At 43.0% G+C, this 17,532-nt stretch overlaps 1 protein-coding gene across 5 annotated transcripts in view; it reads left to right on the top strand.

Annotated features, from left to right (window-relative positions):
* Fer (FER tyrosine kinase) overlaps positions 1 to 17,532 on the top strand; it is a 306,510-nt gene that overhangs the window by 275,721 nt on the left and 13,257 nt on the right. The gene's annotated exons all lie outside the window — the stretch shown is intronic.

Here is a 17,532-nt window from a genome sequence, read left to right as displayed (position 1 = left end):
AGCTCCCTGGAGGCCAGCCTTCTGCTCAAAGATGTAGAACTCTCAGCTCCTTCTGCACCGTGCAGCCTGCACAGTGCCATGCTCCTGCCTTGAAGATAATGGGCTGAACCTGTACCTGTAAGCCAGCCATAATTAAATGTTGTTTTTCTGCGCTGCCTTGGTCATGGTGTCTGTTCACAGCAGTGAAACCCTGGCTAAGACAGTGGCTGAGATGGGAGCTGCTGAAAGTAGCGCTTTTTATAGGTACAAACTTGAGTGGCATTTGAAGGTCAGAACAATGGATGACAGTCCTGGGCTGGAGAGCAGGAGCAGCCCAGGTTTCTCTCTTCTCCCAGTCCTTTCATCCAGCCTCTGCAGTGCACGGCACAGTATGCACAGCGCAGGGCATCCACACCTTACTGGTCCTCTGACTTCTTCTAAGTCACCTGTTTTTCATTTTCTCATAGTGGTTATTAATGTGACCAAAGACTGAGTTCCTCCCTTTGTTCAAGCTTGAGCCTCAGAAGTCACATGCTTGAGAGGGGAGGAGTGACGTGACTGACTGGCATGCCTGTCTCAGCCAGACACTAGTGACTGGCTGGGAGGGGAGCTGTGCTCACTGACCTCGCATGTAATGCACAGGAAGGAAGGCGTCCTGTGTAGATTTCTTTCCCTGACATTAAAATCTTGCTGTGGAACTGTAAAGTGCCACTCAGACATTCGGATTCCAGGTGTCATGTTGCTGTCTTCAAACCCCATGGGAAGAAACTGAGAGGAGTCATTGAAGAGAAGGGATCCCTGAGCCTACTGGGCATCAGCACAACTGGTTTGGGCTACGTCTCCCTCCTTTCTATTTTGGGATCTGAGTAACCTCTCTGAAAGGAATACCACATGCATAATAATTTCAAACATTCTCTATAATTGTTTCAAAACAAGAGAGCTTTTCTAGAAATACTCAGTCACATCTTACTGTGCATGACACCAGCCGCTGTACAAAATTCCTTCTCTGGTTCAGCTGTCTACGACCGTAGCTGTTAAATCTTCCTTCTATGTAGGACATTCAACCAAACCCTGGCTCAAGCTGCCCTTCCTGTCTCTTCCGAGCTTCTGCTTTTAACATCATCTCTCCTCAAGTTTAAACGCCAGTGTGGACAAAGGGTGGAAGCTCTTGAAGCACACTGCACTCCTCTGAAGGTATCTCTGTAGCCAGAATGTCACCTCTCTGGGTCATAGAAAAAAGCAGGGGGAAATCTTTGTAAGCAGACCAGTTGTATAACTACAAAGGCACTGAAAATTTTTCTGAATAGACATAAATTAAACTATGAATAAAATTAAGCCTCCAGTGCCTGAACTTTCTTTTAGAAAAGAGCTTGAACTCTTGAAGGTCATGTGTGGAAACCAGGCAAAACCCAGTGTGCTCTATTACTCTATCCTTACATTTAAAGAAAAAAATTATTGGATATTTTATTTATTTACATTTCAAATGTTATCCCCTTTCCCAGTCCCCCCCCCCAAAACCCCCTATCCTATCCCCTATCCCCTGCTTCTATGAGGGTGTTCCCTCACCCACCCACCCACCCACACTTGCCCGCCTCCCTGCCCTCGAATTCCCCTACACTGGGGCATTGAGCCCTCACAGGACTAAGGGCCTCTCTTCCTATAGATGCCCGACAAGGTTGTCCTCTACTACATATGCAGCAGGAGCCATGGGTCCCTCCATGTGTCCTCTTTGGTTGGTGGTTTAGTCCCCAGGAGCTCTGGGGGATCTGGTTGGTTAATATTGTTGTTCTTTCTATGGGATTGCAAACCCCTTCAGCTCCTTCAGTCCTTTCCCTAACTCCTCCATTGGGGACCCCATTGGGGAGCCCTTGCTCAGTCCAATGGTTGGCTGTGAGCATCTGCCTTTGTATTTGTTAGGCTCTGGCAGAGCCTCTCAGGAAACAGCTATATTATATCACGCTCCTATCAGCATGCACTTCTTGGCACCCACAATAGTGTCTCAGAATATCCAAGATACAATTCACAGACCACATAAAGCTCAAGAAGAAGGAAGACCAAAGTGTGGGTGCTTCAGTCCTTCTTAGGGGAACAACATACTCATGGGAGCAAATGCAGAGGCAAAGTGTGGAGCAGAGACTGAAGGAAAGGCCATCCAGAGACTGCCTACCTGGGGATCCATCCTGTATACAGTTATCCTTGCATTTTATGCATAATGATCTTTTTCAATTTCTGTCTCTTTAGGGTCTACTAGAGACCCTATCTATAGAGTATCTGTCATTCATAAACACCAACTGCATACATAGATAAAGAGCAAAGTAAATGTGTAAGACTGTAATAGGAGCCATTGCCTAATGCTCATGTAGACTGTTGGGCCTGGATTCTACTTCCAGTTCCATTGTTTATGAGTGGTTAGTTGTTAGCTGGGTTACAGCTCTCTAACCATGGCTGCAGGCCGTTTCTGTAGTTAACATGTAAATATTAAGTCCAGGGAGGTTCTTCTCAAGCAGGAAGCATTTTCCTTTCGCCCACACCCTCTTCGGGGTCCTATGCAGACTCATGTTGTCTTTATGTAAGGGTGATTTTCCCTTGAACAGGTGAGCCGCGGACAGGCGACTTTCCTGGCACCGAGGACTGCCATTCTCCGTACGTCCCGAGCCAGGGAAGTTTGCTGGGTTGGCGATCTTACCCTATCTTGTCATGTCCCTAGGACTCCCTCTGGGTGAGAATTCTGCCCTCAACTACTGTGTGGTTTACATCAATTGTCTTTAAGCTTTTATTAAATTTGTTTTTTGACAGTAGTATACGTGTACATGACACATCTGGTAGTTGTCACCCCACTCTCTCTGAACAACACCCTAGCCTTCTCTTAAGTCCTCCTCTCTCTTCTGTATGTCCCCTCACCTTTTCATGTCTTCTTGCTGCATTTTGTGGCTTCTTTCAGAATTGTTTTGTTTTTCTTAATCACTGACTTAGTTTAGACTGCCAGAAAACGAAGAGCCACTGATGTGGGTGTCTACAAACCAGAGAAATTAGCTTCTCCCAGTTAGAAGATGAGCGCTCTAAGACCAGGTGTCCAGCCTATCTGTCCCCTGGGAGGGCCCACGTCCCTCTCTGCAGACAGCCATCTTCAGGTGCAGAGCTGAGAGAGGTTCCACACTCATGGCCCAGCCTTGTTGCTAAGCTGCAGTTCTCAGACCGTCCTATAGGGGCTAGGGCACATCAAGTACAGCTAGGGAGGAGGACATGGTCTGCTGCAGTCATAGCCACACGGAACTAATAAACTGCTGAATTACCACCGATCCTCTTCCGCACGGCCGGCACTCACTGCGCCCAGACCTTGCTCCTCGCTCTTCAGCAAGTGTGATTCTTTTGTGTTTGGGGATTTTCTTTGTCACAGTTGCTTAGAAGTAGGAAGTCTTTCATTTTCATGAAAAATAAGAGCATTATTCATCTTCCTGAGTTATTACTAGTTCATCGTGGGTGGAATTCTCTGTTGTTATTTTGGAAGATAAGTTGTAGAGAGATAAAAAATTGAATATTGGAATAAAAATAAGAATATACTCTTTTACTGTCAGAAGAAAGAATAAAATTATTTGCTACATGTAATTTAATTTCATATAAAACAGTGAACATTTACTTCTTTAAAATGTTAATGCTGCTTAGTATTTATTTTTAACATCCTTTCATAAATATGACCCAGAATTTAAGGAAAACCTTTACATACTCTTACAGGTGCTGGTATGCTGTTAGACAATAATTTCATGGTAGTTTGATAATACTTGCTTTTGTTGCATAGCTAACATGATGGACACAGAAGCACTCAGGAAATAAAGCCAGTGGCTCATCTGCATAAGAGTCATATCAATAGTCACAGCATGTCTGCACTGCATTAAGTTTAAGTTAGCCTTAAAAAGATAATTGTTTTTGAGATTATAGCTGAAAAGGCTGGGAGAACTCACCCATTCCTTCTCAAAGACACATTTGCTCCCAAGAGCCTTCTCCCAGAGGCACCTTGTTTCAAATAAACCGAGCAGTGAAGTAGACGGAACTGCTACCCAAAGTGACCACACGGCCTGCTCAGTAATCAGACCGCACACAGTGTAGAGTATGACTCCATAATTACTCTGCTCGTTTCTACACAGCTCAGATTTAAATGACCCTCTCTTCCATTAGTGATTTTATTTTTAAAATACTCAAAGGTGGCCTCCATGTTCCCTGTTGCTGTTACCGGAGTTGCTGTTTGCCTGTCAGCCTCTGGTCACTGCTGTCCTGCTTCTAAGGCCGCCTTCAACTGTGCGGCTGCTGCTGGCCTCTCAACAATAGCCCAGCCTGCGCATGCATGGCCTGTGCATGACCCCTCCCGAAGCAGGGCTGTGCAGGCGTGGACTGCCCCTTTCTGCCCTTCCCTTCCAGCAAACGTGTCTTAAGTTTCCTTGCTCTCAGTCTGTGCCGCATTTGCACTTGATTTATTAGCATATCTCTTGCAGTACAGTCTGCTTTTTAGAAATGCAGAACAGTACATTTTATTTTGACTAATGTCCTTTCCTTGAATTCTGCAGTCTGGAAGCAGTGTTGCCACAGTCTGCTCTAACCTTGTCCCTTCTATGAGTAGGGTAACACCTTTCCTGAGTCCATCATCATCTGTAACCTCTCCCACACTCCTGTTGAGGTCATCAACAGAGAAATGTCTCTGTCCTCTTCATCCTCTGCTGGGGGCAGGACCGCCTCTTCGGTAGTTTGCCTGTCCTTTCTTTCCTCTTCGCGTCCTCTTTTCCAGATTTGCCCTTTACATTAAATGGAACATGTCTTGAGTAACTCTTTTTCTGCATGATATTTAATGGAGCTTCGTCCTCTGAGCTCAGGACTGTCAGTACCCCTGCCCTGCCCAGGAATGTTCGTTCTCTCTCTCTCTCTCTCTCTCTCTCTCTCTCTCTGAAAACTTTAAATCATTTTATGAAATTATTGTCAATTGTTTGCTTTCGCTTTCCTGATTTTTTTTGATACCAGCTATATACACACACAGTAGTTAATATTTATTGATGATTTGGGTGGTTTTTCTATTCCTTGTGATATGTCTTTATCTGATGAAAGAAATAATACAAAGGTCCCTATAAGGGGTTTACTTCGAACTAACAAGTTACAATATGTCAAGTGTTTTTATTTATTTTATTTTTCTTCTCTTAAAATCATGAGTTACGTGGTGCTAGAGGACTGTGAGACAGGGGGAACCCTCTCAGAGTGTCGTTTGCTAGTGAGGGCGACTCCAACCAGTATGTCCAGAAGTTACAGTTAAATAGCCTGGTGGAGTATAGTGCAAAGAAAGCATTAAAAGAGGGCCAGCTTGGGTTTGGACCCCATAACAAAACTAGGTAAATGGTGCCATTTAAAGGTGCCTGAGTCACTTGCTGCTGTGAGGCTGAAAAAGAAGGACCGACCCTGCTGATGACTGGGGTTCCTGTGACTGCCAACTCTGCCATGCCTGTTCCTGCTGAGCTGTGGTTCTTACTGCTATTAATAACTGGATGTTCTCCTTATTTATTACAGTATGACCTGTCACCCCAAAACATAGCAGCTCACCACAGTGACTTTTCATTGCTAATTATTCTGCCATTTTGGGTCAGCAAATTAGTTAAGCCCAGCTGAATAGTTTTTACTGTTCTCTCTGGTCATTAACATAGCTTTACTGGACTGGAGACTGTAATAAAGACTTATTCAATGGACTGTGGTATTTATGCTGGCTGAAGGTTAGGGATCTCTTTCTTTCACACACACACACACACACACACACACACACACACACACCTCCCTTGGGCTTCATTCATTTCATAGTATCTATGTGTTCAGGAAGACAAAACTGAAAGCCACAAGGTCCCTTGGAGTCTACTCAAGTTCCTTGAAATTCTGCTCTGGCCACATGCTTTACAATTTACTTTGGTTCCATGCCGCGCCTGTCTTTGGGTATCCCTGTCAGCACTACCTTCAGACATGTGACTTCAGGGTTGGAATCTGTGCAGCCCTGGTTCTTTCTCTTACAGAAGCAAATCCTGGAAAGAAAGAGTTAGGTAATGTTTATGTGTGACACTATTTTTGACCTATCTACACATGCATGTGTACCGTGTTTAGTTTACATTTAAAGATTAAATTCCATGATTAAAAGGTTAATGGAAAGAGTACAAAGTAAATTGGAAGTCAGTCTGTTATGGGTTGGTATATAGCAGTAGACCATGGTACTCAACGTTCTTTGAACCTACAAACTGAGATTCCCAGTGTTTCCACAGAACCAGAAATTATTTCTTCTTTCTCTCTCACCATAAGCATCTCACATGTCATTGTGTCATCTCCTCTGTTTCAGGATGTGTTGTGTGGTGCATTTTTAACATCAGACATGTGAACATATATGTTAAAATAAGGTCACAAGAACAAAAGTTTGCTTGCAAATAAATATACCTTCAGTGTTTGCTTAGAATATCACTGCCTTTAAATAATAACCTAACCCTGCTATTAGTCCCAAAATGATTTGTGCTCCCACAGCGTGAGTTATCCTGGGAGGTCACTGTGCTGGCTGTATACTCGGCCCCCACAGCCCTGCACTTCTGTGGAATGCTGCCTTGAGTCCAGCATATTTTATCTTGTGTTTTGGGTGTCACTAGATCTGCTACTTCTTGGGAATCCCTTAGGCAACGTAGGATCACTCCGCCCACATTAAGTTATATAGCCGTGACCTGCAAGTTAGCAAAGGTAAATTTCAATGAAAGGCCAACAAATACAAGAAATGGCTTAGATTTGGTTTTTATCAATCAAAGGATTTTTTTTTCCTTTTTTTATCGACTGTGATTGATAGTTTTGTTGGGTCTAGGAGTCTCTGCTGACATCTGTGGTCTCCCAAAGTTTATAGAACACGTGCCCAAACCCTTATTTCTAGCTTTCAGGGTCTCTACTGAAAAGTCAGGAAATTTTAACAGGTCTACCTTACATGTTACTTAGACTTTTTCTCTCACAGCATTTTTTACAGATTTATTATATGTAAGTACATTGTAGCTGTCTTCAGACACACCAGAGGAGGGTGTCAGATATTACAGTTGTGAGCCACATGTGGTTGCTGGGATTTGAACTCAGGACCTTCGGAAGAGCAGTCAGTGCTCTTAACCACTGAGCCATCTCTCCAGCCCTCCCTCACAGCTTTTAATAATATTTTTTTGTTGTTCTATACCTTCAATGTTTTGAGTATTTTGTATTATGGGGAATTTCTTTTCTGGTCTTGATTATTTGGTATTCTGTATGATTCCTGTACTTTGATAGGTAGGGAAATTTTTTCTCTATGACTTTGTCTAAACTGTTTTCTGAGCCTTTGACCTGTGTTTCTTTTCATGCCTGTATCCCTGTGATCCATAGATGTTTTTCTTTTCATGCTGTCCTAGATGTCCTGGAAGTTTTATGGCTAGCATCTCTCTTCCATGTCTCCATCTTACCAAAGAAGTTTTTATTTGACTTTGTGTGGTTCTCATTTCTAGTTCCATTTCAGTTTTGATTTTCTGTAGAGATTCCATCTCTACTTTCATGTCTGGAGCCGTTTCTATAGTCTCATGTAATTTATTCATACCTTCTTTAATGTCCTTCAACATAGTCAGAATTGCCGTTTTGAAGCACTCGTCTAGTGCTTCAGCTGTGTAATATCTCTTAGGGCCCAGTGCAGTAGTGTTAGCGGGTCCTGGTGTAATCAGCTGTCTTGGCTTCATGTCTGTGGTTTTCCCTGGGGTCTGGGCATCTGTCATTGCAATGGTTCAAGTGTCTCTTGCTGTTACTATCTGGTCTTGTCTCTGTTGGATGGGTGCTCCATTGTTGGGTTGCTCATGCTCTCTGGATCCTAGGCCAGTATGGTAACTGTGCTCAGAGAAGTTAGGAAGAATAGTGCTTTTATTTCTAAAGTCCAGAGAAATGATATATACAAGGTAAACTTGAACAGCTTGTTAAAGAAAACACTGGATGAGAGTGAGTCTGTGCATCTGCCCCGTAGTCCTAGCAGTAATCATTGCTTTGGGGGAGAAGGTAAAATGTACTTAATGTAGGTAGCACAGTGTGCATGAAGTTGAGTGTTGACAGACATGCCTGGCAAGGTACAAAGAGCTAAATAAAGACCTGCCCTTACCAGGAAGGCTGGTCAGTAAGGAATGGCCTTCTCACTGTTTTTCCGTGTTGTTCTGGGTAGCATTTTATTTGTTTGTTTGTTCTATATCCTTGCCCACGTTTCCCCTTCTTCCTCTCCTCTAAGTCCCTCCTCACCCATCCACCCCTCTTCCATTTCTCTTCAGAAAATGGCAGGCTAGATATCAACCAGCCCTGGCATGACAGACTGCAGTAAGACTAGGTGCATCTTCTCCTATTAAGGTTGGGCAGGGAGGCCAGTAGGAGGGAAGGGTCCCAAAGGCAGGCAGCAGAGTCCGAGGCAGCCCCGCTCCCACTGTTGGGAGTCCCACACAAAGACCAGGCTGCACAACTATCAGACATGCAGAGGGCCCTGGTTGGTAGTTGAGTCTCTGTGAGCCCCTATGAGCCCACATTAGCTGATCCTGTGGGCTTTCTTGAGGTGTCCTTGACCCCGCCAGTTCCTACGAGCCCTGCTCACCTCTTTCAGAGTATTCTCCAAGCTCTGCCCAATGTGTGTGCAGAGTCTGTGCATCTGCCTTCTGGGCAGCATTTTAAACCATGCTGTGTGATAGTGAATGATTAACACTCTGTGTGATATTTGCTATTGTTACCTAGGAATTTAAGTTTTGTTTCTTCCCTACGCTCAGAATAGGTGTGAGTGAAGCTTTTAAGCCACTTTTCCAGGGGTCTCTTTGGTGACTGCAGTGACCTGTGTCCTCACAGTGCTGCTCACTGTGGCCTGTGGTGGCTGCTGGTCTCTAGTGTATGTGCTTAAGACACTTGAGGTGGATCAGCATTGAAGTCTGAGATCTCTGTGAACTAAAGGGAATTAAACATGTCCTACTCATCAGTGCCTTTTAACACGACTCCCTACCTCCCCCTACATCTGGCCTAGACTCTTCAGGGGTTTAACCATGAATCAATATTTGTTTAAAGTTTATGCCAGAGATGACCTCTGGGGAGTCAGTATTTCCTGTCAGTTCACAGATGGTGGAAAACAGGTCACACTGACAATGTGACTGACTATTCAGAGAAAGATCCCATTTCATAAAGCTTTGAGCCACCCAGATTAACTATAGTAGTTAAATACAAGATGAGTCCCTCTGCACTTTTGGGACATTAGTGATTGTGGACTTGATTTTTCAGAATCTCTTTTCAGCTCTACTTAACTCTTGTGGTTTTCTAAGTAATAGAAAAGAATGTTTGCAGTTGTACTTGGCCAGCTAGAAATTCTCCTGTTGTCCATCATAGGTTCATCTGCCTATGTTAAGGAAGGACTTGAGTATATTTTCCAACAGCTATTAGGCAGTACTTCATGCAAGGTATCTCCAAAAATCCATGTTTCTCAGAGTATGAAACTGTATGCAAACCTCCAACTGCTGCTAGGAAGAGGATTACCTACTATAGAATAAATGCAGTAGAGCTCACACCATGCCAGCTCATACATGCATTGTACTTGCGTTGTTGCTCCCACCTAATGCTCTATCGTGCCGTTGACTACCAGCCCAGATTACCTTCCATGGAGCCCACACCATGCTCCCTCATCCAGTCTCTGAACTATGCTGTTCACCTTCCCTAGTTCTCATGCTGTCGGCCATGCCTGCCATGTCTGTCACCCTCTTCAAGACTTTTATGTTCAAGGTTTGCTGACCCTATAAAATGACTTAGATAGCAACTCAGCTCTATACTTTTCAAAAGTTGAATTGATGTTATGTCTTCCATGTGTATGTGATCGAAACTAGTGAAGCATTGCAGCAGATTTTGGAGAAGGTTTGATACCAGGTTTACTTTCACTCACAGATGGAAAGCTGTTTAGATTTTCATGGCAATTTTGGAAAATTGTGGGTTTTGCTTATAGAATCAGTAACAATCCCTTTCCAAACTTGGCCTTTTAAATCCCTTTCCTGCAGCATCCATTTACATCACTGTCTAGTAGTTCTAGCACTAGAATGATGCAGCAGTGTACACAACCCTAGGTTTTACAGGTAGTGTGATAGCACTAGAATAATGCAACAGTGTACACAACCCTAGGTTTTACAGGTAATGTGACAGCACTAGAATAATGCAACAGTGTACACAACCCTAGATTTTACAGGTAGTGTGATAGCACTAGAATAATGCAACAATGTACACAACCCTAGGTTTTACAGGTAATGTGATAGCACTAGAATGATGCAGCAGTGTACACAACCCTAGGTTTTACAGGTAGTGTGATAGCACTAGAATAATGCAACAGTGTACACAACCCTAGGTTTTACAGGTAATGTGACAGCACTAGAATAATGCAACAGTGTACACAACCCTAGGTTTTACAGGTAATGTGACAGCACTAGAATAATGCAACAATGTACACAACCCTAGGTTTTACAGGTAATGTGATAGCACTAGAATTATGCAACAGTGTACACAACCCTAGGTTTTACAGGTAATGTGATAGCACTAGAATAAAGCAACAGTGTACACAACCCTAGGTTTTACAGGTAATGTGATAGCACTAGAATAAAGCAACAGTGTACACAACCCTAGGTTTTACAAGTAATATGACAGCACTAGAATAATGCAACAGTGTACACAACCCTAGGTTTTACAGGTAGTGTGATAGCACTAGAATAATGCAACAGTGTACACAACCCTAGGTTTTACAGGTAATGTGACAGCACTAGAATAATGCAACAGTGTACACAATCCTAGGTTTTACAGGTAATGTGATAGCACTAGAATAAAGCAGCAGTGTACACAACCCTAGGTTTTACAGGTAATGTGATAGCACTAGAGTTTACAACAATGTACACAACACTAGGTTTTACAGGTAATATGATGCTCCTTAGCCTAAGGAGGAGAAAACTTACAGTATTGGTTCATTCACACACCTTACCCTTTAGCATGGTGACTGTCCCATGTGTCACATCTGTTTATTTGGGGGAGGGTCATGGAGTGCCTGTAGAGAACAGCTTTCAGGAATCAGTTCTATGGATCCACCCTGTGCATCTCAGAGATCAGACTAGGCATGTATTGTAGCCACTGAGCCATCTTCTTGGCAGCCCATGTCTAACATTCACATGGACACACTGAAATCCTGGTAAGGTAGGGTCTTTATATTTGGTTTTACTATTGAGATTTATTCTAGGAAACGAAGATGAAAGAGCAGTGTCCCTTTTCCCTGTGTTTCAGTGTTGCTACCTCTACCCCTTGGCATTGTTCTCCAATATTGTTTGGCGTTGTTATTACACATTTCTAGTGTAGGTCTGCTGTCAATGAATTCTTTTAGTTTTTCTTATCTAACAATATCCGTAACGCTATTGGATTTGCTGAGCTGACAGATGCACCTGCTAATATGTTGATAGAGAGAATATTAAGGCTGTGAGTCAATTTAACAAATTTCCAACATATTAATGTATAAAATATTTCCAACAAATTAAAGATGTCTTCTGTCTGCCATCATTTGTCTTGATAAATCTACAATCATTTGAAACATTTTCATTTGATGTCATTGTCCCTATTGACTTTTAAGATTTTTAAATATTTTCCATAGATTTCAGTGCTTAAGGATGTGTTTAGGTGCTTGTTTGATATTTATCTGGAGTTCACAAAGGTTGTATGTGTGTTTCCTTGTAGTGAGTTGCTTCCTCTGAATTTACACTTTCTGTTCTCCAAAGATCCCTGAGTTTTGGGAAGAGGGGTTGTGATAAATATATCCCATTTGCAACTGAGTATTCTTCTGTCTGTTTTGGGTTGTTTTATAAATTATAGATATGTTGTCATTTTAATGGATAATTTTAAAATAATTATAGTTTTGGACAGGGAAGACACTAAATAGAGAGCTTAGACTAAAAGATCTTTATCTTTCCTTCTTAGGTGAAGGGAAAGGATTGGGAAGGAAAAAGGTGGATAGAGTAATATTATAAAAAATTAGACAAAATGGATAAATTATTAAATTTACTCTCAAAGCATTTTATAGCTGTAATCTTACATTGGAAGAAATCGTTATATTTTGATGCAGAATTGAAATTACATTTTCTTACATTGGTACAAAATTTATATATTGATTCAGGTTTAAGGTTTTCGTTGGTATAAATCTTTGTATAGTGATACAAAATTTAAAATTAATTTTGTTACTCTTAGACATTGTGCTTGTGCAGCTCATTTAATAACTGCTAGTTCAGACAATTAAGCAATGAAAGTTAATAGTCAGATAGTCAAACTCACAGTCATGTTAGATTCTAATTTAGTTAATTACAATAAATTGTTTTCAAGGTTATTCAAACAGTAAACAGCTAAAAATAATCAATATTTAACAATTCAGATATGATATAGTCTTCAAAAGCATCAGAGATCCACAGAATATGGCATTTTAAATCATTTCATTCTTAAAAGATCTAAATCATTTGAAATGTAAATAAAAAATATATCGAATTTTTAAAAAAAAGCATTTAAAATAAAAAAAACAAAACAAGAGAGATCTGCTCCTGACAACACCTGCATTCCTCCATTCTGAAGGAGACGAGCATCAATACCTCCATGTGGTAGCCACCTAGACACTGGGCAATGCCCTATTTCATTTACAGACAGAATGCTGTCCAAAAAAAGACAAACGGATGCAAGATAGTCAGCTACTAAGCTCTGGCAAGACAGGATACGCGAGTCCTTCATAATCCCTGCCTCACTTAAGTCTGTCAAATATTCTGGACCAGAATTCTGAAGACACATGCTTCAGCATTATAAGGAATATTGGGGACTGTCCAGGCAGTCAGCCGTCTCTGCCGGTTGTTTAAATTTTAGAAGCTATGTTCCTGCATACTCAAATATACATTCCTTCTTAAATGTCTGACAGGGTTGAAGACTAAATAATTATAGTCTCACAATTAAACTTAAGTTGTTGTGTTCAAATTATGTCTTAGAGAAAGGAGCCTTTTTAATTGGACAAAAAGGGGGCAAATGCTAATTTGGGGCCCCCATGACTGGTTGCCCAAGAAACAAGAAAGTCAGCACATAAATTGTGACTAGTAACTAAAGAGGCCAAGAGACATAGGTGGGGTTTAGGTTTTGTGGGCTTGGAGAGATAAGAGGAAGGAAAAGCTGTCCTGGGATAACGTGGCCCTGAGGGCTGCCTGGCTGGAGCTGAGAGCAGCCCAGATGGCACTCGGGGTTCTCCACAGCAAAGTAGATCCCAGCAGCATGGCGGGCAGGCAGTCCTGCTGCTTAAGGCATAGTAAAATATAAAGGCTGTGTGTGTGTTATCCAGGAACTCAACAACCAAAGGCGGGGTAGAAACCCCGGGCCAGAATTTAAATAATTTTCTACTACAGGAGTGGGATGAACATATCCCATTTAGGGCTGAGCAGTCTACAGTCTGTTTTTCTCTGCACTTGGTCTGTGTTGATTGCCATCTACCAGAAGATTTTCTGGTGAGGACTGAGAGAAGTGTTAGCCTGTGGGCAAATGAGAAGTGGTTAGGACTTGCCTCTCCATGACCTCTCCAGCCCCAAATTCTTGGTCTGATGTCAGGCACGGGTTCCACCTTACAGGACTCACAGACATTCTTGCTTCATCCATGTGTTCTCCTTATGCGTATTGTTTTGTGATTCCCATCTCTCTACTTCCAAGTGTTGGTTGTTTTTTAATTAATTTATTTTATATATATGAGTACACTGTATAGATGGTTGTGAGCCTTCGTGGTTGCTGGAAATTGAACTTCAGGACCTCTACTCATTTTGGCCCAAAGATTTATTTATTGTTATATTTAAGTACACTGTAGCTGTGTTCAGACACACCAGAAGAGGGTGTCAGATCCTGTTATGGATGGTTGTGAGCCACCATGTGGTTGCTGGGATTTGAACTCAGGACCTTCAGAAGAATAGCCAGTGCTCTTAACCGCTGATCCATCTCTCCAGCCCCAAGTGTTGGTTGTTAACTCCAGAAACCCTGTCCACATCTTTGTGTTCTTCGGTTTGCCTGTTTCCTGATCCTTGAATATGTTGAATGTTGGGATAAGTCCACTATATACCTGACAAATGCTTGTGTTTTCAGATATTGTTATGTTAATGTTGTAGTATTTCTGTATTTTAAAATATTTCTATGTTTCCACCAAGAATTCCTGCAAGTGTGTCTTAATGGTCACCATGAAGCTTGTTTTTTCTAGTTGTCCAAGGTTGACATTCGCTGATTACATTTCCCCCTTACGTTTAGAATGCAGACGTCACTTCAGGCTGGTAGGGTGCTGTCAGGCGAGCCTGAGGCCTCCCCAGCATGCTATGTTTACACACCACCCAATGAACTGCAAGCCCACGCACACTTGAAGGTTCTGACCTGTTAAGCATCTTGAATTGTAGTCCTAATAGTGTGTGTGGACTTAGCCCCTGGCAAAGCATGCTGCAGAACGAAATCATTACCACGAAGTATTGCTAGGTCCAGACTAAATTCTGCTCTGATTGCTGTTAGGCAACAGGCCTATTAACCTTAGACCCTGTAGTGAATTGAGTTGAGTGTTAGTTGAGTGTTAGTTATCTAAGTGAGTGTTGGAGTGACCCACAAAACAGTAGCTCAGGGCTTCAGCTGAGGCAGGCATGCTTACACGTGGATCAGGCGAGCCTCTTTTTTCTCTTACGTTCCCTACACTAGCCTGCAAGTATCACTTTGTGTGGTGCAAAGACAGAGCTTCCATTGGAGTTTTCGTTTCTAGGTCAGGTGCCCATTCTGTGTCTGCTTTGGAGGGGAGCTGCAAAAGAAGGGGTTGCCTTTCCTAGTTTTTATCACACCCCAGAATCACGTGTGAATCCTGAAAAATCTTTGTTGTTTAACTAGCTTCCCTGGAGGCCTCAGTTGTGACCAGTGCGTCGTGATCTCACTGCTGTGAGAGCAGAGAACAAAGCTCCACAGTGAGGGTTAGAAGACCATCTGCATCAGAACGTAATGTGCTCTGTAGCTCCTCTGCAGAGCAACGTAACATCAGCAGCAGATTCCCCCGTTCCACGGCCTCTGAGAAATCGCGGGGATGAGCTGTTGGAGATTTTCAACAACAGATTCAGATTTGATTACTGTTAGGAAGGTACTAAAAGCATGTCCCTCCTCATCCTGGAAAAAAGAAACAGGTCATGACGTCTGGTGCCGTGATGTGGCCTGGTTTGAGCCTGGTCAGCAGGCAGAGCCAGTGCCCACCTGCACCCCATGTTAGTGTGCTCTTCAGTGTGCAGTGTTGTCCTCCAGCAAGGACGCGCTGCAGAAGGCCTGCAGCGTCTCCTGCAGAAACCAGTGAGACAAGAGATCTAACATGTTTATTCTTTCAATAATTCAAGAAAATGCAAGCATGCTTCCGGGTGCCACCGCGTTTCTTTGTGATCATGGCATACTTTTACATGGACTTATTTTGAAAAATGATTTCCATGTGTTATTCCAGGGCCTCTTGGGACAGTAGTAGTTTCAGCAGTAATACTACTAACCTATAAACAAGAAGAAAAAGAACAACAGTAGCTTACTAAAACAGTCGATGCTGTATTTATGGTATGATGCTACTTTATAAGCATTGTCCCTCCTAATCCTGCCAAGTAAAATTTGGCAGATAAGTAAAACATAGCTTAGTATGCCAAGGTCACACCACTCCTGGGGTGTATTATTGCCAACTCTGCCATAGGTGAGGCCTGGAGTTCCCAAGAGGACATGGATGGCAGTTTCCTGCAGATGAAGGAATCCTAACACGCCAGCCACTCCCTGTCACTCCCTTTGGCGGAACTCCCCAGTAAGGGGGGGGGGGGTGAAGAGCTGCCACATTTAAAAGCTGGGCAGTGAGTCAGATTCAGTTTTTAACTTGGGCTTCCTCCATTTTTCTCCATCGTGAGACTCGATCTGATGAATAAAACTAGTCCCAGCAAATCAGCAAAGCAAAGTACTTCAAGTTTCTTTATGAATGGCTGCAGGAACAGCCAGCCAAGTTCCCTGCTAAAAAGGGAAAATATTATTTCTCTGATCATAATTGTGTGCAGTAATTGCAAGGTTAATTGATACCGTTAGGAAGCAGCATCACCCGTGAGATGTTTATGTGTCTGTTGCTAAAGATACAAATCATACTTCCCTAGCATGATAGTGCGTGTCAGGGGCCACAGCCCTTGGGAATGAGTTTAAAGCCATCCAGGGCCCAGTGAGACCTCTTTTCACAAAGCAACTTTAAATATGACTCAAGACTTCCAAAAATTAATTCTTCTGTGTGTTCCAAAAACAAGCAGGTAGAAACAAGCTATTTACTCAGGAGAAAATAATGGATGTCTTCAACCTGGGACATTATATAAGATATTACACATTGATGATGTGGTTTTGAGCACCTACTGTGTGCCATATACTTGTCTAGACAGGGTTCATGGGCTTTGCAAGAGCTCCTCTTTGTGATGGTCACATTTCCCTCCTGCATTAGCCTTCCTCCCGAACATACTCCAGCCTGCACATCCACTCCTGTAAGCATCCTCTGCACTGGGCGGGGCTGAGGCATTGCCTGGTGCTGAAGCCCTTGTCTCTCTTATGTCACTCAGGGCATCCAAATCCAAGTTTACCACACACACAAGAGTTCAGTGATAACCACTTCAGTAGCATAAAGCCTTCTCATAAAGCGAATCCAGTCACAGGACATGTCTGGCAACTCCCTAGAACTCGGAAGTGACCCAGGCTCCCTGTTTCCTGCTGTTCTAGGGCAGTTGTTATGATGTCTCTGCTCACACCTTCCTGTTTATCATGTCTGTGTTCAGGCTAGCAGAAGGGAGGGGTACAATGATTGCTCAGACACTGTACACAGTTCTCAAGCTGCTGTTTCAACCCAGCACAGCTGCACCGAACTGCAGAGGACACCAGGAACCTTCGTGACTTAAACCATACAGCAAAGCATTCTGCTAAACTCTGGCTTCTCTTACTAAGGTAGAAGGAAGGCACGTTAGGAAGAAACCATCTCCAGCACACACCGTTCCTTCAGGCCTTTGAGTAAATGCACTGCTTGTCTCTAGGACTCCCTCCTGTGAATCTGTCCCTTTACACAGGCTTTTTAGATCCATGCAGCATAAACCATGTCACATGGCCGTGCACCTACCCACGTGCTTTACAGATGGATCTGGTTGCTGCAGCTCTTCACTGGTCCTAGGAAAGAGACTTTTCTCTGTTAGCCATGAGGCTCAGCCCGTGCTCAGTAGGGTTCAACAGTGAGGGAGAGCCAGCCTCACCTGCTCAGCTCCTCGCCACCCCAGCCTTTCCCTTTCTCAGGGAGGCTCTAGAGATGGTGTCTCACTGTAGCACATGCTTCTACTTACATATAATAAGCTAAAAGCATACAAAATGAAAGTTCCATTTCCAGTCACACTGACCACACTGCAGGTACTCAGCAGCGAGTGGGACTGAGTCACTTTGTGCAGTAGATGGCAGTCCTTTTCCCAGCAG

Source organism: Apodemus sylvaticus, chromosome 9 (assembly GCF_947179515.1).
Source record: "Apodemus sylvaticus chromosome 9, mApoSyl1.1, whole genome shotgun sequence".
Taxonomy (NCBI): Eukaryota; Metazoa; Chordata; class Mammalia; order Rodentia; family Muridae; genus Apodemus; species Apodemus sylvaticus.
Note: the sequence above shows the minus strand (reverse complement) of the source record. Positions and strands in the feature narration are given on the sequence as shown.